This window comes from Acomys russatus, chromosome 12 (assembly GCF_903995435.1).
Source record: "Acomys russatus chromosome 12, mAcoRus1.1, whole genome shotgun sequence".
NCBI classification, from domain to species: domain Eukaryota; kingdom Metazoa; phylum Chordata; class Mammalia; order Rodentia; family Muridae; genus Acomys; species Acomys russatus.
Window position 1 is genome coordinate 14,876,723 of NC_067148.1, and position 22,444 is coordinate 14,899,166.

At 44.8% G+C, this 22,444-nt stretch overlaps 1 pseudogene; it reads left to right on the plus strand.

The window, feature by feature from the left end:
- The window catches only part of LOC127196690 (L-lactate dehydrogenase A chain-like), a 74,509-nt pseudogene extending 52,165 nt beyond the window's left edge, over positions 1–22,344 (plus strand).
- The last annotated feature ends 100 nt before the right edge of the window (positions 22,345–22,444 follow it).

The window sequence follows — 22,444 nt, forward strand, 5'->3', positions numbered from 1 at the left end:
GTTTCATGGGTCACTATCCTGGTGTCAAATAACCATCATACGCCTTCCCCCCAACTTTTTATCAATTATTTGTGAATTTCGCATCATGCACTCTAGTCCCACTTACCTCCCTGTCTCCTTGTATCTGCCCTCAGCCCTTGCAACCTACCCCCCGAAAAGAAAATTAAAAACAAACAACCTCAAAACTAAACAAAACAAAACAACGCATAGAAAACATCTCATCACGGAAGCTGTAGTATGTCACAGTGTGTCCCACAGTACACCCCTCTGTCCACACATCTTCACTTGCAAACGTTCATTGCAATGAGTCATTGGTCTGGTTTGAGATCTCTGCCTTCTGCCATATCATCACTATTGGATCCTCGCCAGGACTTCTCCTGTTTATCCTGTTGTTGCCCTGTGTCATGGAGATCCTGTAGCCGTGGATCCACAGGAGCGGCCTTTTCATGAACTCCAACAATCCACAGATGGTGTAGATTCTGGGATGGGCCAACTCAAAGGCCTGGATCTGGGCTGGGTGGTAGCTGAGCTGGTTAGCTCACCAGCTCTCCAACATCCGAACCACCAGGGCGAGTTAGCCATCATATATCCTGCCCACATATTTTTATGCTTTTCAAGGAGAGTCAGCTAGGTCTTTGTCATGTCTCTTTGCCTGAAGTGAAATTCTGCAGCTTTATGGTTTCTGAGTGTGGTTGATGAATAATATTTTGGCAAACAGTAAATTACATCTGGACAGACCAATTAAAGCTTTCTGAATATTTTAAGATGCCCTCATAAAATTTACATCATTCAAGTGCTAAAACATAATTCTCATAATCTTACACTCACGGCTTTTACATAAATACTTGGGAAGCAAGTCAACATTTTATTTCTCATTAATGAGGTAGCTGGAAGGCTGCTAAAGTTAGTTCGAAGTGAGACAAAAGAAGGCAAATGACCTGTTCAGAGTAGGGATAGAGGAGAAAGTGAGAGGAGGAAAAGAAGGAGAGAGAGAGAGAGAGAGAGAGAGAGAGAGAGAGAGAGAGAGAGAGAGAGAGAGAGAATGTATATTGGGATAAGTTTACTAATTTAAGAATAAAAAATAGTTAAGGTTCCAGAGGGCAGAAAAGTCATATAACCCTCAGGCGTATCTCCTTCAACAAAGATAATGTTTACCCTTTCATGCAAAATGTACCTGTACCATAATCACACGAATTTTCTGCAAGCTAATTTTCTGAACCTTTATGGATTTAAATATATGATTGTTAAATTAATGGTAATAAGTAAAATAGTAGCTCTTTTCTCCTAGAGTCAGATGCCCCTGTGTTTTGCTGAGGCATTGAGTAGGTGCTGCAAGTCATCTTTTGCTTTATTGTCAAAGTTTTGGGAAACTGTTCTTAGCAGGGGAACTCCTTGTAAGTCATTGAGAACTGCAGTCACCTAGTTGGCTATTCTGCATCTGCGGTTTGCTCATGTGATGAAAGGTTACAGTAAGGAGTGGCGCTTTCTGACTGGTTATTTGTATGTTACAATCACCTGGGGGTGCTTTTCAAAACTAGGAAAGCCAAGACCTCTTACCAAACCAACTACATTGGATGCTTTGAGGCTGTAGCCTGGGCATCATTATCTCTTTAAAAAGGCCCATAGTTATTCTAATATTCAGCCAGGGCTGAGAGCCACTGGTCTAGACAGGGTTGCTCAGACCCTTTCAATAATAACGCGCTGTGCTTCTGCAGCTTGGAACACAGGCAAATCACCCCTGCACTGAAGAAAGTAGACGTAAATACAAGCCTGCAAAGCATTCCCAGTGACTTGAAAACGATTCAGGGCTGCCAGCATTCATTCCATGGTGTGGAAGCTGCGGGAAAGGCCAGGGGTGGGAGAGCTGAATGGCTGGCCTTTGTGTTCCCATTATAGTCGGCTTGAGTTGTTAGAAAGAGATAGGAATGCCTGCTGTCAATTTCCCTTAGAAAAAAGATAGATCAAAATTCATTTTGTGTCCGCGCCTCTAGCCTGCTGAGCTTGGCCCTGCCCCCGCAGCCAAAGTTCTTTCACCCAGTTGTTATTGGAGATTGCATTTCTGATTCCAGACTGTACATTAATAAATTAAGGCCATGACTAGTAATATTCACCAAATGAAAATACTGCAACAAGCACAAGCCTTTTAAATTGCCTCAGACAATGAAGCTCTATTTCATACTCCATCCCTTCATGCTTGTTATCGCTGAAAAGCATTCTTGTTGCCTTTATTAAAAATGGGGAAAAAGTCAGTTTTTGAAAGCATGGGCTTTTGAAGCGTCTCTTGTTATAAGTATGCCTACGAGGAACATGCAGAAAACAAAAGTAGCTGAGCAAGACAGAAGCTGAGGAAAGTAGAGCTGGTATGTTTGAGACATTTTTGCATGTCTTTTTAATATAAGAGATTTTAAAAATTTAGAAATTAGTGTTGATTTATTTTCAAATGGATTTAGGTATCTCTTCATTATATGACTTCTTTGTCGCACTGCCGTACTGAGCAGTATTAGTAGAAGTTCAAATAGTAAACCCTTCACCTTGATTGCTCTTGTTCTTGAGTCTTATGTCATAGTCATTAGATTTTCTATTTGAATTAATTAATCCATTTCTTCCCTGATGCTATTGATGTTAATAAGCTTCCCTCCCAACCCCCGACCTTGTAGTGAAAAAAAAAAAAAATCCTTGTGAGTTGGACAGGGACAATATTAACTTGTACAACCATAAGAAAACTGTCACACTGAGCTAGCAAGTGATCTCTTACCCCAGAACAAATGGCAAGCGAAGGACAACAGTCATATATAAACACTAATGTCTAGGGGCCTCCCCTCCCGCATACTCTGTTTTCCTTTAGAATACGTGTGCTTCCATTAAGAAACTATCCCAACCACTAATTCTTTCAGATAACCTCACAACATTTCACACAACCTAAGAACAACGCTCTGAGAATAGGACTTTCTAGTTGGGTTATGTCATCTATCGATGCTGTTTGCAAGCCTAAGTCCACTGCCCCCTTTAAATTCTTGCTCAGTGGCTTCTCTTACAACTTGGGGGCGGGGGAAGTGTGGAGTAGAAAGTGGGAGGAAGCAGGCTGGGCGTGGTGCACTCAAGAGGCAGAGGCAGGCGGATCTTTGTGAGTTCGAGGGCAGCCTTGTCGACAAAGGGCGTCCAGACAGCCAGGGCTGTTACACAGAGAAACCCTGCCTCAAAAATAAATAAATAAACAATAATAAAAGAAGTGGGAGGAAGTGAACACAAGGGAGGTAGGTAGACCACTGAGCCACTTAGCTGAGCAATGGGTAGCCCCGAGGGTGGGCCTGGCTAGAGCGGGCTGAGGGAGACCTGGACCCTTAGTTGGAATTTCTAGGTGTAAAATTGACAAGACAGCTGAGAACATTTTCCTGGAGCTCTGGCAAGGAATTGGGCTAAGTGTCAATAGCGGGCAGTGGCTGGCCTGTAGGTGGTACTGACTGGATGAAATCCCCCCTGCCCCCTGGAGAGAGTGAGGGGACGATAAGAACAGAACAAGAAAGGACAGCCTGTCTGTGGGTAGAGAGAAGAGTGACAGGAAGTGGCTTCGGAGGAAGTCAGGAACAGAGGGGACAAAAGCAAGGGAAGATGGCTCCTTCCACAGCCCTAACCTTGTCTTGCTTGGCTTGGCTTTCCCACTTCAGTGACTCACCACCTAGGGAGCCGCTCCCTCAGCCAACAGCTGTCCCTAATGACTTCCTCCCTCCTCCCAGCCGAGAGCCTTATCAGTTCCTAATGACATTTGAATTTGTTCACTCCTCTTTCCCTTTCTGTTGGTAACCTCCAAATGCCCTCTGACCCCTTAAGCCTAACATCTCTGCCCCTGACAACAGAAATAAGCTCCTCAGTGGTCTCCCTGACTCGGAGCCTGTCCCCTCACTTACCTGGACCATTATCACTGGGAAGAGTGCTCAGAAAAGCACAACTAAGATTCCTGAGCTAAACCCCTGAATTGCTTCTATGGCATTGCAAACGGTTCCTGCCAGGCTCTCAAGCCTCATCCCGAACCACCCCGTCTCATATGCCATAAACCTTCTTGCTAGTTTGTAAATATACCAGATTCTCCCCATGGCGCTTGCCTTTGCTTGTCCTAGACACAAAGTGGTCCACCCCAGACCTACACAGGGCTGGCACTGTTTTTCAATGAGGCCCCACCCTAAGAGCCGCCTCCACCAGAGGGGCTTTCCCTGGCCACCCCCGCCCACCACATTAGCAGACATTCAGTATATTAGTTGCTAGAGCTAGCCTTTGTTAACCAAGTGTCTCCCACTAGGTGGCTCAAACAATAGACACTAAGTGTCTCTTGGTGGAGAGATATCTGAGGCCAAGGTGTGTTTCCCTCTGAGAGAGCGCGGAGGAAGAGTGTCTGGCTGGCAGGTTTGCAGACTTCTTCCCTTATCCCGTCCCATTAGCTTCCCTGTACAGGTGCCTCTGTGCAAATTCCACGTACTGAAGTAAGACTCACTTGGACGCTTTCACTTTAACTTGGTAACCTCTATAAGGAGGCCTTGGACCCTAGAACTTCAACAAACGGGTGAGGGACACAACTCAACCCACAAAGGCACAGCCAAGTGCCGCCATATTTCCAGGCTATATTTTCTTCATACCACTTGTCCCTATCTGAAATTATAATGCTTGTCTTTTATTATTCACCTCTGAAATTTCCTTGGGGGGAACAGGGGGAGGGTAGGAGGAGAAGCCTTGTCTGTGGAGCAGAATCTGCCAGTGTCCCTGACATATCTCGTTACCATAGATACCAATGGCACCCCACTGCAAGCACCTGCAGTTTTCTGCTGGAGGTTTCCCCTAGCGTGCTTGCTGTTACATGAAACATTCGGGAGATGCTGGGAAAGGTCATGGCAGATGAGACTTGGTAAAGGAATGCCCCACTGCAGTGAGAATTTTGGCTTCTTTTAAAAAACAGAAATATTATGGGACTGTGTTTTCATTTTAATCCCAGGTGTAGGGATGTGGGGGCCGCTTTGCAGCAGGTGACTATGATTTGCCTCTTGCTCTAGCAGGGGCGTGGTTTTGCCAGCTGCAGATCGTTTCTGCAAGTGTGTGATGTTTGGATTTCTGGGAACTTTTCAGAGGACACGCGTGCGCGCGCGCACACACACACACACACACACACACACACACACACACACACACACACACGCTAAATGCTAGAGTCCCAATGGGTATGTGGTTGGCTGTTGGTTGGTGGTTGTTGTTTTGTCTCATAGTAGTGTGCAGGCAAGAAGAAATTAGATCTCCTGATGGCAAAGATCAAACTTGCCCCCACGGAACTCGACACCCCTAAGCAGCAGGAAACAGTCTAATGATACACATCACCCCCTTCTGACCCCTGACTTTACTCAGGGATCTCTTTCCTTTCCTCTCTGTCCTTTTTTCTCTCTTATCTAGTGTTAGGAGGTTGAAAGGGTGGAAGAAAAATGGTGGAGAGGGAGGAAGAAAAAAGAAACCCACAAAGTAGCAAAAGACGGGCTACACGCCACCCTCCTCACCTTGCTGGAGGCAGCTGAAGGGGGTTTCTGCCATCACCGAGCTGTTGTCATAGGACGAAGCCAAGGTACCCATAGTGTTCATGAGTGTATCTACATTGTCTTCCTTTTCCCACCTCTCCATTCTTGACTTCTACACTAAAGTCTCCAGAGCTCACATCTCCAGTCAAGTACTTACATTCCATCATGACCTTGGGAAAAAGCCACTGTGAGGTTTTTAATACTACTGTATCTAGATACTTAAAAGTCCACAGTACAAAATTTCAGGTAAATGCTCAGTACATAATAATGGATGAATGAACAGAGGCCACAATTGACAGCATCAAATGCTACACAAAAGCATCTGGTAGAAGATACTTTTTACAAAGAGCAATGTGGCAATTCCCAGGTCACTGATGGCAGCGGTGATCACAGTTGAATTACAGGCAACCAGGAGCAGGAGAATTAGCTTTATTATGCAACAGAGTAGAAGAATCATTTCTTTTTTTAAAATGAGAAATATTTGTGTATACTCAATGCTGACTTAATGGCGAAGGAAAGGACAAAGGTAAGGGGAGCAGGTTATAGATCAGTCTTAAGTGGCAAATTAGTGGCTGGGCTAGAGATATAGATGGAGGAGTTAATCAGGGGTGACAGAGACCTTTTGTCTCCTCTTATAAGAAAGGAAGACAGAAAGTAAGGCCTAATAGAAATGAATACAAATATACAGATACAGCTATAACACTTATTAACAGAATACATATTTAGAAATATATATTTAATATTTATATTTGTATATACTTATATATACAATTAAATTTAAATTTAATATATATATATATATATATGGAAATGCACAAAATCACTTAACACTTATTGGGCTTACTCCCTATTTTAGGCTCTAGTCTATGGACTTTCACACATTAATTAATTTACTCTTCAAACTGCCATATGAATTAGGTATTTATATTGTCTTTTTTCTGTAGATGAGAGAGATTAAATCTATTGCTCAAAGTCAGAAGACTAATAATAAATAAGTGATGAAGCCAGGATGTAAACCCAGAACCTGTGATCTCTGGATCCAGAGTGATTCATGGTAGACAAAAAGGAAGACACAAAGAAGAATTCTGAATCTAAGAGGGTACGAAACATTTGTGAAATTCTTCGACCCATACAGATATGGAAATCATCAGGGGTTCCTGCTTGCAGCCTTTCTCTTCTTGAGAAGTGGATGGTGACTCTGAGGACAGTGATGGATAGGATACTGTCCTGGATCTTAATAGTGACAACTTTGAGATGCTGCCGCATGGAAAAGGAGAAAGGGGAGGGAACGGGCCTGGAGGCTAAGTGACTGTCTCTAGGGACAAGGGCCATTGGCAGTTAGCAGTGGGAGAACAGAGGCTGCCAAGAGAAGTAAGACACAGAGAGGGGCTGTAGTTGGAATGTCTGCTTTTTTCGTTTGTAGCCTGAAAGCTGCATTCAGTTCATAGAGTTTTAGAGTGAAGAGTTTAATAGGTGGTAACCACAGAAAATCACTGATAAGACAGGGGCGGGGTGGGGCCAGAGAGAGGGCTCAGCGGCTAAGAGTGCTTGCTGCTCTTCCAGAGGTCCCAAATGGAGTTGTCAGCAGGTGCCTATAATTTCAGCTTTAACAGGACCCATCATTTTCTTCTGGATTTTGTATACATTTGCACACAAGCGTGTGCTCTCTCTCTTTCTCTCTCACTTCACTTCCCCCTACCTCTCTCTCTCTCTCTTTTCTCTTACACACACACACACACACACACACACACACACACACACACACACACACACACGAGTGAGATAGGAAACAAAGACACTAACCATGAGATTTATAGCTAACTTCTCCTGGGGCACTCTGGGAACCAGTGTGGGCACACTCCTTAGAGCCACCCCCCCCCAGAAAGGCCCCACTGTCACCACTGTGACCTAGTTCACACCAGCCTCAGAAGGAGTCACTGGTTGATGGGCTGTCATAGATGGCAGAGTGGACTTTGGTGGCCACAGAATGATTTAGGCGGAGAGATGCTGGTTTTAAGAACCCTGATACCAGGCATGCTTTATTGAATGAGCATCCTTTTGAAAAATGGGGGTGGGGGTGGGGGTGGGGGGCTGGGCATGTAGAGGTGGGAGTGGCTCCTGACAGGGTTTCTCTGTGTAACAGAGCCTTGGTTATCCTGGTAGACCAGGCTGGTCTCAAACTCATAGAGATCTGCCAGTCTCTGCTTCCTGAGTGCTGGGATTAAAGGCGTGTGCAACCTGGTAATCTTGATAGGTGGTATCGGCATATAGGTTAAAACATAAGAACAAGAGTATACACTGAAAAGCAATTCTTCTTTCCCTACCACTCTTCTCTGTTTTTCACTGTTGTGTTGTTGTTTCTTATATATCCTGTCAAAGTTGGTACAGTAGGCTGTGTGTGTTTGTGTGTGTGTGTTTTACAGGGGTAGGTGTTAAAGGTACAGCTATTTAATGTATCTATTAAAGATATGGTTAACATAGAAGGTGTAAATGGAGTATATGTATATCTACACATGTATATATTCATGTCTATTAATTTGGAGACATATGTATACATATATATATATGTACAAAATTATCATTTATTTTGCTCTTTCATGAGTATATAACGGGAAGTCTTTTGTATTGTTACATATGGCCTCAGCCTTAACTGGTTTTATAAAGTTTCTATTTTATGGACGTACCACAATTTCACACATCCTTTAATAAAAATTTTCCTATTTGAGGCAAAGTTTCATGTCGCCCAGACTGGCCTCAGAGTCTTTATGAAGCCAAGGATAAGCTTGATCTTCTGAGCTGCTTGTCTCTCTACTTCCTCAGTTCTAGGAAGACAGGAATTCACCGTCATACTCCAACGTGTTTCTTAAAATTTTATTTTTTGAGATAAAAAAAAGATTTATTTTTATTTTACATGCATAAGTGTCCACACATATGTTTGTGTACCACATGTATGCCTGGTACCTCTAGAGGCAGGAAGAGGGCTTTGGATCTCTTGGAACAGAAGTTACAGACACTTGTGAGTTGTCACGTGTGTGCTGGAAACTGAACCTGGGTCTTTCCCAAGTGAGTGAAAACCATCGCTCCAGTCCTGTTTTCTCTCTTGCTGGTGTTTTATTGTTTTACTCCCAAAGAGTACTGTTTTGTGCATAGTACTGAGTGCACTTCAGATGTCTGTAGGAGTCGTGTCCAGAGACAGAACTGTTGGGCCAGCAGGCATGAGAGTGTGAAATAGCTACGTTGTTCAATCTCCCCCAAAGCCTTGAGGCCCCACTGTAAGCTTGGCCTCCAGCATAATGGAGGCTGATGAGTGAAAGTGTAAGAAGTGGAGCTGAGGAGGGTGGGTCTTCAGATGGTGAGATCTGAGATTCAGCTGAGGGAGCTCCTGGGCTGACAAGGTCCTGGGTGTCTACACACCAGGAAGTCATTGGCAGGGTGGAGTAAAGGTGCCGGTCAAGGGGCCAGAGGAAGAGCTGAGAGGTGGACGAGTGACCATCCCGACAACAATAAGGCATCTGTGTGTCTGTTCATCTTTCCATGTTAACTGGACCTTGGTTAAGAAGCCCACTTCCTTTGGAGCTAGCAGGGAGCGAGAGAGAACACGCTCTTGTCTCTCCCTTCTGAGATTAACAAACTCTTCACACTTGAGCTAGCTGGCGAAGCTCCATCATCAACATGGTTTCCCCAGGGCACAGGAAATGATGTTTCCATGTTTCAGGATTGCAGTTGTGGCAGAGAGATGGGCAGCGATGTGTTCTCAACTCCTTAACTCCAAGTAACTCTCCATTAGGCTGATGGCTAACTCACTCTGCACCATCAGTTGCCAACGTCTTTTTGGCATTGTCAACCCTACTCTGGTAGCGCACCCCTTTCATGACAAAACCAGTAGCTACAATAAATATAGGGGCAAACATGATGAACTGCTTAGAGGCTCTTTTCAGCACTAGGCATCTGAGATAAAATCAGATATGAGTTTTTACCCTCAGAGACTCCAAATGCAGGCATGAGTATGCCACAAAAGCCATGGCAACTCCACAATTTCCTCAGTTCCTCAACTTCCTTTCTTTTTGCCATCTGTTTTTCTGTACACCAGACAAATGGGTGTCTCTCATCCCCAATTTTCAAGGAGCTCCTGCAGGCGCCATTTTATGTGCACAGTTCATTGGCATTTAATACATTTACAGTGTTGTGTAACTGTCACCACCATTGCTTCCAGAATCTCTCTCCCGCATGATAGCTCTGTGCCCAGTAAACAGTAGCGCCTTTTCCTTTCTGTCAGACACCATTCAATTCTATTTCCATCTCTAGGAACCTAGCACCTTATACCAGGAGCCCCACAACATTTCCTGGGCCTGCCTTATTTTCCCTCACCTAGTGTTTTCTATTTTCACTCCTGTTGAAGACATATCAAAACTGCATTTCTTTTTTAATAGCAGAATTGCATTCTGTTACATGGACAAAAGTAATTTAAAAAAAAAAAATCTTGCTGGTTGCTAGACATTTGGGTTGTTTTCAGTTTGGGGCTATCGTGCGTAGGCTGCTAGGCATCTTTGTGTATCAGTAAAGCTTTTGTTTTAATCTATTTGGAGGGTGGGTGTATAGTATGGACCGGAGTTACTGGGTCGTGTAGTAACTTTATTTTTAACTCTTGAGGAGCTGCCAAGCACACTTTGCATATTTTTTGTTTGTTTGTTTTATGTAGTGTTTGCAGATATGGTCTGCTGTATAGAGGCTGTACACTGAGGCTCTGGTGTACAGGGGCTGTCTTCTTGGGATCCCACGGCCCTCTCAGCTGGGGAAGCGGCTCCCCATGCTGTCTAGGAGATTCCGTTTGATATGGATGCAGCTACTATGATGGGGTTACTTACTCCCATCTGTGTCAAACAACAGATGAGAGACTAAGGCAGAATTGTATCCCAGCCTTTGCCTCCTGGTAATGAGATCTCTGCAAAGTAAACTCCTGGTCCCAACTCTTGGAAGCTTCCCTGTGCTTGTGGGTAATGTTACCGAGCCTGTGTTGGATTCTTTTGACCAGTCTGGACTTGTAAAGACCCACATGAGGAGGTTTCAGGCAGGAACTATTTGCACGCGCTCAAGCCAGCTTGTTACCATTTTAACAGGGAGAGAAGACAAAATTAGTTTATTCCATGCCTCACGGACAGTTCAAGGTGAAAGTTAGTATAGTAGCTAAGGGCATGATGTCTCAGGCCAGGTGGCTGGAGTGCAAACCTTACTGCTCCATGTGACCTTTGTGGAAATTACTTCCCTGGGCCTTGGTTTCCTCACATATAAATTGGGGATTAAGACCAACAATTTACTTCACAAGTCTGTTAGGGTTGCTCCAAGTGTGTCAGTAGCACTCTTACAATGACACCCTGGCTCTGTTAATGTTCCGTCCGTAGAACAGAATTGGTAGAGCTGACAAGATGGTGATATAAGTGCCCTACACTTGCAGCAGCTAATAATGTGTGTCAGAGCTGTAACTCTGACAACTAAAACAAAAGGGCAGGGGTGTGGCTCAGTGGCAGAGTGCTTACCTAACATCTGCGAGGCCTTGGATTTGAACTCCAGCAGCAAACAAACATGAAACCCAAACAAAAACTGCAGACTCAAAATAAACAGAACAGGGTATCAAGTCTCTTCTTGATGAGCATATACAGGGGGAGGAAGTCCCCCTCAGTCACAGTCATAGGGGAGGGGAGTAAGGGGAAAATGGGAGGGAGGGAGGAATGGGAGAATACAAGGGAGGGGATAACCATTGAGATGTAATATGAATAAATTAATAAAACAAAAAAAAATAAACAGAATAAGGACAGACGGACAAGGAGTGGATAGACCACAGTCAGGTGGGTTGAAAAGCCCTGGACTTTACCTTTGGCCAGTATCACAAGGCTGGACCATACTAAGCCCACGTTGCCTTCTTCCTCACCTACAGTTTGCAGACTTCTACCTAGTTCTCTCAAGCATCGTTAAGGAGGCAAAGGTCAGGCTTGAGAAACTATTATCACCTGGGCAAACGTAACTATAGAGACCCATGAGTCATGGTTTGGTGCTCATGGCTAAGTCTGAGCTATAAAGCCGAGGGAGACCATGGACAACGTGGAGGAGGCGCAAGGCCAAGGATGTACACAAGGAAGAGGTGGGAAGAGGTGAGATCCTTTCGCGGAACCCTCAGACCAGGTACTGGCCACAGGGTGGGTGTCGGGTGAGCTGCAGCCTTGTCTGAGGACTTGGGCTCATTTTCATAGATGACAGAAAGGGGTTCTTAATATGGCAATATGCAAGGTATCTTTCGCGATCATACTGTTGAGAAATGGAAACTGCAGTACCAGTCTGGTGGGCGTAGCAAAGATGGATGATCCTGAAAAATCCCACCCTGACACAGCAAATTTAGACAAGGCTGATTCAATGCGGGTGGGAACCAGACGTTTGTGGAACAGTCAGCACCTGCCATCTACTGGTCAGTGTGCATCATTGTAACCGTAAGAACACAGGCTGTGACAGACACGTTGTTGATTTAAAAAAAAAAAAAAAAAAAAAAAAAAAACTCGCCATGACTGTCTCTCTTTTGCCTATAAAGATGTTTCTTATTATATGCTTGTTTTTGGTAGATGCAACAAATTTTGTATCAATAATTATATCCTTGCAGTGAAGTGGGAGGGGTGTGTGCTTTGAGACAGTGATGTCATTCCATGCGGAGAGACACGGACCCTGCATTCCAGTTGCTGATGTGTTTTTAATAGCCAAGAAATTCTTCCCCTGACATTAAATGACCCAGGCATCATTAAAAACCCATGGAGGCTTACATTTTCCCACGGGTTGCTGGAAAGGGGGGTAGAGGCAGGAGTGACTGCTGCTTCCTATGGTCCCAACAATATTAGCATCGGCAGAGAAAGAAAAAGCACTGGATGGAGAGAAATCCAGGAAGGCTTTTGGAGGGCGTGATGTGGGTTTTTAAAAGAAATGAGAGTCTTAAGAGACAGAGAAAACCATCCTCGCTGTGCACTCTGTGTGCGCAGTTCAAGAGGGATTTGTAGAAATATAAATGGACAGTGACTAAATGAGAAAATGCCAGCGTCCTTAGCCACCAGGGAAATGCAAAACAGACAAAAAACAAAAGAAAACAAAACAAAAAGCCAAAACAAAACACTGAGATCCATCTCTCTCTTACCACCAAGAAAACAACAGATGCTGACATGATGAGAGGGTGGCAGAGAGGAACCCTTCTTTACTGCTGATGAGAACGGAAGTTGGCACAGCCACTATGGAATTCAGTGCGGAGGTTCCTAAAAACCACAGCTAAAGACACAGTTACTATGTGCTCTGGGCACACCACTCCAAGCTATATAATCGAGAAGCCTAAGTCAGCACAGCACAGAGATAGCTGCACATCCATGTTTATCAATACGCTATTCTCAGTGGTCAAGAAGCCAACTTGGATGTTCATCAGAGGACGATGAAGACGGTGTGAGGTATATGCATAATGGAGTTTTATTCAGTCACAGTGAGGAATGTATTCTTTCATTTTTCAGTAAGATGTACGGAACTGGATATCATCATGCCTCTGTCCTGTCATATGAATAATATGGAACATACGTGCACATATATGTCATATGAATAATATGGAACATACGTGCACATATATGTATATATGGGACATAAAAGCAGAGGCAAACTACTTGGGAGTGGAGGAGGGAAACTGGCAAGGCTGGAGATAAAGGAAGAGAATAGAAGAGGAGAATGGGAGTGAAAAAGCGATTTAGCCGTGAGGATATCATAACACAGTCTATTATTTTATACATAAAAATAGTGAAAGAAGGTTGGTTCATTCAGAAAGGTCACACAGGGCTGAGGATATAGCTCATCTATTAAAGGTAAGGCTCATAACCAAAACTTCAAAAAGGCCACATGTTTGGGATGGACTGTATCCATGTTCCCAGCATCTAGTAAGAGGCACTTGGTGGGACAGTGGCACAGCTGTACATATTTTGCTATTGTGTTGCCTTGAGTGGGAGCTAAAGGAGACTGAGAGTGTCCAATAATCAATTTATTCTAGGGGTTATTGGGGGGAGTATAGAATATTATGGGTACTCAGCACAATAATAAGGATGAGCTACTGGGCCATGCTATTATCCCTGGGCAGGTAAAAGGTAGCATTCTGCATGTAACTGTCTTTCTTCCAGCCCTATATGCGTTGAGCAGAACGGTGCCTGCAGAGGGGCCTCTGCTGGAGCATAAGACCATAAACTCAGGAAGCAGAGGAAGGGACCTTGTCCATTCACAGGGAAAATCTATTTCCCAGATTGGAGAGGAGAACTGGAAAAATTAATTAGGTCCATAGTTCTTGAGAATTTTTTTTTTCATGAAAAAGGGAAGGATGGAAAAGATATTCCAAGAAGCCGGTCTTGGCTGCAGTTTAGGGCAAGTTGGAAAGATGTATTCAAGAAAGTTGGGTGTGAAGGCTAGAATAGAATTTACAAATGGGATGTGAAGAAAGGTCTGGGCTCAGGGTCTGTGCTGTGCCAAGGATTCCTCGGCAGGGCGCCTGAGCTGTCAAGAGGCATGTGGCTTTACAGTTAAGGTCAAAATGGCCCTGGAAAAATGTTCACAGGGCCATGCAGAATGTTGCCTCACATATCCCACGTGAGTGTCCTGTCAGCGTTTTTTTGTTTTGTTTTGTTTTGTTTTGTTTTGAGGCTCACGAGAGCAACACTTCTTGCCATCAGCAGGAAGCACCTGGTTTTGCAAAGCCGGAACAGAAATAGGAGCTGGAATTTATATGCTCTTTTGCAGGCCTGGCCATTTGGTTGTTGAGCAGCCAAACAGATGCTAGAATGACCGAGAAAAGGGGAGGACGACAGAGCCTCACAGTGGTATCGTGGTAATATGAGTTTCCTGGAGAATGTGGTCTAGGAATAAGAAGGCTTCCGGATACCCCTTCATGTTTGAGGAAACTCTCCTCAATGAGAGCTGCTGAGCGACGGGGCTGGAGGGATGGCTCAGCCATGAAGAGTGTCTCTTTTTCTCAGCACCCATATCAGGTAGCTAGACTCCTAGACCTAGCTAAAAATCTTTGAATCTTGGATTTTTTGTTTGTTTGTTTTGGCAAGAGGAAAATCTTGTGCTGACATTTAAGAATGGGGTTTTTAGTGGACACCGGATTTCCTAAGTCTCATGAGGAAAACCTTTTCCTGGCAGAAGATCATGCCGTAAAACACTCAATCCTGCCTTATGAAATATCTTTTCTAATGAGTCAACTCCGGGATGTCGACTGAAGCTGCAAAGAAGAATTGGTCTGGTGGGAGACGGTCTGGGGTCCATGCCCAGGCTCACCGCTGCATAGCCACACGTACAGCCACGCCCCTTCCGCCTGGAACCCCGTTTCTTCACAGGACGATTGAGGGGCTAATTTTTTTTTTCCATCTCAAACCCTCTGTAACTCTATGATCTAGAGACCATAGCCAGCGATGTACGGAAACAAATGGAGGCGTCCCTTTTGTTACAGTTTGAAGCACGTATGGATGCTCCAGTGTGTTTGTATTTGGGAAGACAGGTAAGTGAGGCCATTAGTGTGGACGCCTAAAGTAGCAGGGCTGCCGTGGCTGTGAAAAAATGAGCAGCAAGTGTTTTCCTCTTTGAACACACAAAGGAAAGGTTATCGAGGACACAATGAGAAGGTCGCTGTCATCCAAGACGAAAACCCATTGGATAGGTCCACCTAGGTCTTGGCCTTTCAGGTACCGGATCTGTGAGAATGTCAGTGTTAAGTCACCTGCTCTGTGGGGTTGGAAAAGAAGAGCTGAACAGATTGAACAAACCTCTTCATCCCTCAGGGTGACTTCGGTTTAGTAGCTTTTGGGAGACAGGATTTAGCTTCATCCATTGACAAAGGAATAGAAAAACAAACTGCATCCTGGAAAATAAGCTACTCTCTGACATCAACAAATTGTCTTGTCTCTACAGAAGCTGTAGCCTGGCCCTTTAACTCTCCTGCAACGCAGCAAGAACCCCAGCGTTGTTTTGATAACCGAGCTTGAATCTGCTAGCCTTTGTTCGTACTGCCTACAGGTTAAATCTGATAGATTCTGAGAGCCTACCGGGGGAGGGGGGCATTCAGAAAAGAAGGGAGCAGGATGCGCTCACGTAAAAGATCAGCAGTGATGACTTCTGATCAGACTTGCCGCCAGAGGGCTGGCCTCCTATCTATGCAGGCTCTGGGACTTTGAACACATCAGGCCAAGGCAAATGAGGGCAGAGCAATCAGGAGACACGGACTGGAGCACAGTGCGGTGGGTTGACTGGAACCTGAGAGAAGACAGATCAAAGCAACTCCCCGTGCCTTAGGAATGTGAGAGTGTAAGAGACAGCATTAGGTGCCACGAACCGTGACTGTTAGAAACCACAAACACAAACCCGGGCCTCTCACCCAGTCAGCTTCAAATGAAGCTCCATCTCGGTCAATATATCTTTTGCTGTATTTAAATAGGTGATGGACTAATACAAAATCAGTTTTTAAAAAATCTAGAAAGGATGTTTTACATATGGAGTGCCAATTAGGGCTCTGTAAAAATTCAGATGCGAACAGCATGCAGGCTTTAATAGCTATAGTTTAAAAAAAAAAAAACGTATTCTTTTGGGTTTAGTATATTAATGAGATAATATATATGCTAATTTATCAAGTCTGTATCAAAACATTGCAGGGCTGGGGACACAGATGGATTGGTGAAGTAGCTGAGGCCTGGAATCTGACCCCCAGCATCCATGCAGAAAAAGCTGGGCTGGGCATAAGTCTATAAGCCCAGTTGCTGGAGGGGTGGAGACAGGGGGAAGCTGGGGCTTGCTGGCCCGCTGTTCTAGCTGAATCTGTAAGCTCTGGGTTCAGTGAGAGACTCAGAAATTAAGGTGGGAAGCAATAGATGAGTAAACTTGACAAGGATCTCTGACCTCCATGCTCATCAGACACACAGGCAAAAAGATGACAGTGTACCAAATAAAAACACAATTATACCTTATCATTTAAAATAAATTAACATAACAAATAGTCCTGAAAACATACACATGCAAGTAATATTATACAGACCTAGCACATTGTATTTATGTATTTAGTAATACACACACACACACACACACACACCAAAGAACGAGAGGACATAAATTGAAAGGATGACAGTGATAGATACACATGGAATGGTTTGGAACAAGGAAAGGAGGGATAATATAATTACATTATAATCTCAAAAACTAAAATACTTATTTAAAATAAAAAAACCCAAATAAATAAAATAGCTTTTGTGGAGTTGGAGAGATGGCTCATCTGGTGAAATTCTAAGACAGGGTCTCTTTGTGTGGTCCTGGCTATCCTGGAACTTACTATGTAGACCAGGCTGGCCTTGAACTCACAGAGATCTTCAGGTCTGACTCCCGAGTGTTGGGATTAAAGGCACCTCCATGCCCGGCATTTATCTGATAAAATTCTTGCCACGTAAGCATAAAGATCTGGGTTCAGATCCCAGCACCCTGGTGAAGAGCTGGGTGCACAATGCTCACCTGTAACAGTAGTGTGGGGAAGGGGAAATGGGGGGGGGCACTCCTGGAACCCCCTGGTCTGCCGCTCTTGCTGCACTGGTGAGCTCAAAGTCCAGTGAGATACTGCTCAGAAATACAGCGGAGAATATAGAGGGGGACACTGGACATTACCCCTGGCCTCCATAGGCATGGTCTTACACACAGGCATGCACACACAAGAACATGTGTGTATAGATACACACAAATGTTTTTTTTGTAACGTTATTATTTTTTTTTAATGCTTTGAGCATGCATGGAACATTTGTTTTCTTACATCAATAAAATCTATCTATGCAATCTTGTATCTATATAGTAAACACTCAGACCTTCTGAAAAAAAAAAAAAACAAAGTCTTCTGGATATAGAAAAATCTCTATCTGGTCTATACATGACAAACTTGCAAAATCAGCAAATAATAAAGTGACTCTCTAAAGGGTGCTTCTTGGAGAATTCTGACCAATTCTTTACCCCTCAGGGGGTGTCTTCAGAGTGACCCTAGGAATTCTGATGTGGATCTGCTGATGCTGGAGGAAGAAAACCACTTATTCTAATCACTTTACTACCACAGCTTTGGCGACAACGTAAAAGTCAAGACAACGTAAAAGTCAAGCTCAGTGTGGTCTCTTTCCCAATTAGACACACTTCAAATAAAGCGAGTGAGAGTAAATGGCTGTCCAGCTACTTTTCTGTGGTGTGATTAAAATACCCTAATAAGGGCAGCTTAAGGAAGAAAGGTTTATTCTTGCTCACAGTTTGAGGCAGAGTCTGTCCGTGGTGGAGATGTCAAGGCAGCGGGGAGCTTGAGACAACTGGCCACATTGCGGTCCGGGGGGGGGGGGGGGGGGGGAGAAAAGGGAGTCATGAATGAATGCTTGTGCTAAGCTTGCTCTCTCCTCCTTATACAGTCCAGCATCCTGTCCTAAGGAATGAGCCACCCATGGTGGGAGGGTTTTCCCAACTCCAGGTAATGCCCCGCAGGCGTGTTCAAAGCCCATCTCCCTGGTGATTCCGGATTTTGTCACATTGCCAGTTGAGACTCATCAGCACTGTATGTTTTCACTGTAGGCCCAGAGATCACGACTGGCAGAGCTTCAGTTTAGCTGGGCATATGCGTGATAGGCAAAGCACACTACCTTCCCAGCAAGCCACCACTGCTCCTTGGCCCTGCCTTCTCTATCCATCTTTGCTTCATAGAAAGCCTGAGATCCAGGGCAAGTTTCTTTCATTCTTTCTTTCTTTTTTTTTTTATTAATTTATTCCGATTACAACTCAACTGTTATCCCATCACTTGTATCCTCCCATTCCTTCCTCCCTCCCGCTTTCACCCTATTCCCCTCCCCTATGTCTGTGACTGAGGGAGACCTCCTCCCTCACTATATGGTCATAGGCTATCAAGTCTCTTCTTGGTAGCCTGTTTATTCTTTCTTTGAGTGTCACCAGGCCTCCCCACCAAGGGGAGGTGGTCAAATATGGAATACCAGAGTTCATGTCATAGCCAGTCTCCGCTCTCCACATAACTGTGGAGAATGTCCTGTCCATTGGCTAGATCAGAGTAGGAGTTTGATGTTTACTACTTGTATTGTCCTTGGTTAGTGCAAGAGTTTGAACAGACCCCCCTGGGCCCGATCCACCCATCACGATGTTCTTCTTATAGGTTTCTAGGACCCTCTGGGTCCTTCTATTTCCCCATCTCCTATATTTCTCTTACCTAGAGTCTCAGTAGGATGTCCTCTCATCTATCCCAATCTCCTGGTAAGTGAAGACTTTTGTGGGACATGCCTTTTGGGCTAGTGCCCACTTTAAGTAAGTATATTCGATGTGACTCTTTCTGCTTCTGGGTTAACTCACTCAGTATGACCGTCTCTAGTCCCATCCATTGTGGATGGGTCAAGTTTCTTGACATTCATGTTTGTTGTTTAGGCTGAGTCTTCAGATCTCCTGGATTTCTCATGGGGACCCTTGCATTTGGTGTCCAACACTCTGTACCTGCCTCCTCCTCCTTCTCCTCCTCTTCCTCCTCCTCTGTGAGTTCTTAAAACAGGCCTGTTCCCAGAGACCATTCCCCACTCAAGCAGTGCCCCAAAGGAGGACACACAAGCTCAGTCAGCTCCATGCTTTCAGGTTGCCCGTCCTGTGACCTAGTGCTGGGGGTGACCGTGAAGATCCCTTCTGTATGTCAGTGGCCTACAGTCCATTTGTCCCACATCTGCCCAAGATGCCGAGTGTCCTACAATCAAGGCATTTCAGCAGAAGCACACACTTCCTTAGCGAGTAGCTAATATTGTTTCAAGCTTTCCAGACCCAACGAGTAGCCCAACAGCCTCCTCACACCAGCACAGAGGACTGTGCAGGGCCAGGCATGCTCCATGTTGCACACCGTCCTGTGAGGAATCTGTTTGGTCTTTGTTTCATGTTCCTGGCTCGGGGCTTTCTAAAGATATGGGATTTTTTTTTCTGGGAATTTTCTCTGTCATTCCTAATGTGTCCCTTCCCATCATGCCTGAGCTTTGCTGCAAGGTGACTGTAGGTCAGATACCCTCCGCAGGGAGCTGCTTACAGCAAAGTACAAGAAATTAGAGGGTTGGAAATTTCAGCTCAGCCCAGTATCCTCTGGGAAAGGACGAAGGAAGAAGAGACTAAAGAGCTGGGTATAGTACTTTTAAAACTCGGGGGCATGCAGGTTTGGAGACTTTTTGGCTTGGAGAAAGGCACTCCTGAAGACAACGTGGGAGCTTCTGGCCGTAAACAGACCCGACATGGCCTTATGTCTGCCTTGCATTTAGCTGTCTCTGCCTTGGCATCTTTTAACAAATCAACATAAGAGAAACTGTTTTCCTGGGTGTTGTAAAGCTCTTGAGCACACTACCAGAATTAAGGAAACGGGGCTGGGAACTCTTGGTACACAGCCAGTAAGGAAGCTGGCTGGCCTGCAACTTGCAACTGGCGCTGCCACATGCCACAGGGAAGGGGTCGGTCCCACCGCCTAGGCTGTTCGCTTGCACAGTAGACTGTCTGCTCCAGGCGCAGAGGTGGGCTTAAGCCACGATGACTGCTGCTAAGGAAACAGCCACCCCTAGAGGACACCGCACAGCCACTGCTTCTTTGCTTCTTTGTATTGCTGCCACCACATTCACACACTCAGCCTCCAGAATGGCCGGTTGTGACTGGTGAATTCTGTGGAATTCTGGTGAATTCCTTGCAAAGGATGCTGGGAAAGGTAGTCTGTGACAGTTCATCTCTCTCTCTCTCTCTCTCTCCTCTCTCCTCTCTCTCTCTTCTCCCCTCCCTCCCTCTCTTCCTCTCTCCCACCAGTGTGCTCTGCCTCCTCTGATGGAGGATTCCTAAGAGAATGCTCTCCATTTAAAGACAGGACATTCACATGATAGGCATCCAGAGGTGACAGTTGTCCATGGTGTAATCTAAATGACACTAACTTTCTGCCTTGGAGCAAAATTATTAGAATCTAAACCAAAGCAAAGCAGAAAACTGGCAACATTAACTGTGGTGACAATGAGACTTTATTGCTTTGCTATTTGATTGTGACTTACTGTTTCAAAATCCCTTGTGATGTGAGAGTCACTTAGAATGTAACTGTTTAGCATTTACTAGGCTAGGAGTTTCTGCTGCATCCAAATGCTCTGCTTCCTTCCCCAAGGCTACATTATCCTCCCGTATGAGGTACTGAGCTGGGACAGTTGGTTTCCACTCAGGAAGACTTCTAATTTGTAGACAAAAGTTGTATTTTTAGAAACTTCCAAACTGGAGTACTTCATCCTTTAAGATTTCCATGGGGATAGTCAGAGTAATCCTATTCCACCAATTTCTTGGATTTTGTATTTTAAAAGGCCATACATAGAGCAAAAGGGGCCATTTCTATGTAGACATTTTTCAAAGGGCGTCCCATCTCAGAGTTTTACGGTGTACCCCTGTTTTCCAGTTTCCTCTTGCATAGGGGTGGGGTCTCAGAGTACAAGGTGATGCACTGATGAGAAAAGGCGGGAAGGAAGAAGCGGAGAGGGTGAGACCGAGGGGAACTGAACTTCCTGGGTTGTGGTCTCAACTACTTGCTCTCCAGAGAGCGTGCCTGCTGTTTACACCCAGTTATTTTAGACAGCAGTTCACATTACTTCAACTTTGCTGCTGCTGCAGGGGAAAAAAAATGAGTTTGGGGTCATTCCAATAAAATCTGCATCTTCACATTGGCAAAAGCATATCTTAACCAAGGAAGTCTTGGGAGTAGCTAAAGGAAGAGCAGAAAATTGCTCCTATAACTAACTGTCTGCTTAACTCACAGGATTCCTTAAATAGTAAGTGAATTCATTCGGCTACCATTCCCTAGGAGCCTTCTGTGTGCAAGCTCTGCATTTGTCACCTTGGGCAATGTTGAGCAACGCTGTTCTAATCCAACTTCGTGGACCGAGCAGCTTCCCAGCTTTGCAGTGTTCCGGTGACTGCTGTCTGTCACCCAGCTGCTGTTGTGTAAGCCAATCTAATTAGTCCTGTTTATAATATCTAGTTCCTCCAGAGAACTCTAACACGCCAATTTGGATGATGCGTAGTTTTCAGAGTGTTGGGTTGGACACGTCTACAAATAACTTAGGGATCCATATGAACCTCAGATGGTTTGCCGATGACCATCCAGATAGAGAGGGAGTCTTTGTATGCGTGTGTCCAATCAGTGCCCTCTGAAGACTTCTGTTCAGGTCTGGGAGCCATCTCTGTGGTCTCTCTTGTCAAATACACTGCTTCTGGTTGTGTTGTTCTTTTCTCTAGGACAGCGGTGCTGTTGTTATCACAGTATCACTGCTCTTCAGAACCTGCTTGCCTTGAAACAATGTAGATTTTCTAACCTCTGTGGTTCTCTAAGCCCATTTTGTGCTCACTGAAGCGGTCCTCACCAGACCTCGCCATCCATCAGGCTGCCCGTGAATCACAGATTATGATGACCATCCCAAAAGTTGTCACTGCTGGCGGTCACAAATACAAGTCTGACCCAGAGTTTGCAGAAAGCGTGAGTGATCATTTGTTTTCTGGTCGTGCTCAGAAGCTTATGTGTGACCTGAAATAACACATTTTTTTAAATTAACCATGTCCCCTTTGAACTTTCTAGGGAGTAACCACTGCACTCCTGGATGTGACATCATCACGTTATTTGAAAGCAAGAGAGAGCTTTGACTGGAAGGGCTTGCTGCAGGGAGTCAGAATGATGAACTACAGACCATACATGGCATAGCACCCACCTCCCTCTATTCCTGCTTCTCTCAGGGCTGTAACTGAGGTGAGAAGGCAGACAGGCTAGATGTGTGTGTGTGTGTGTGTGTGTGTGTGTGTGT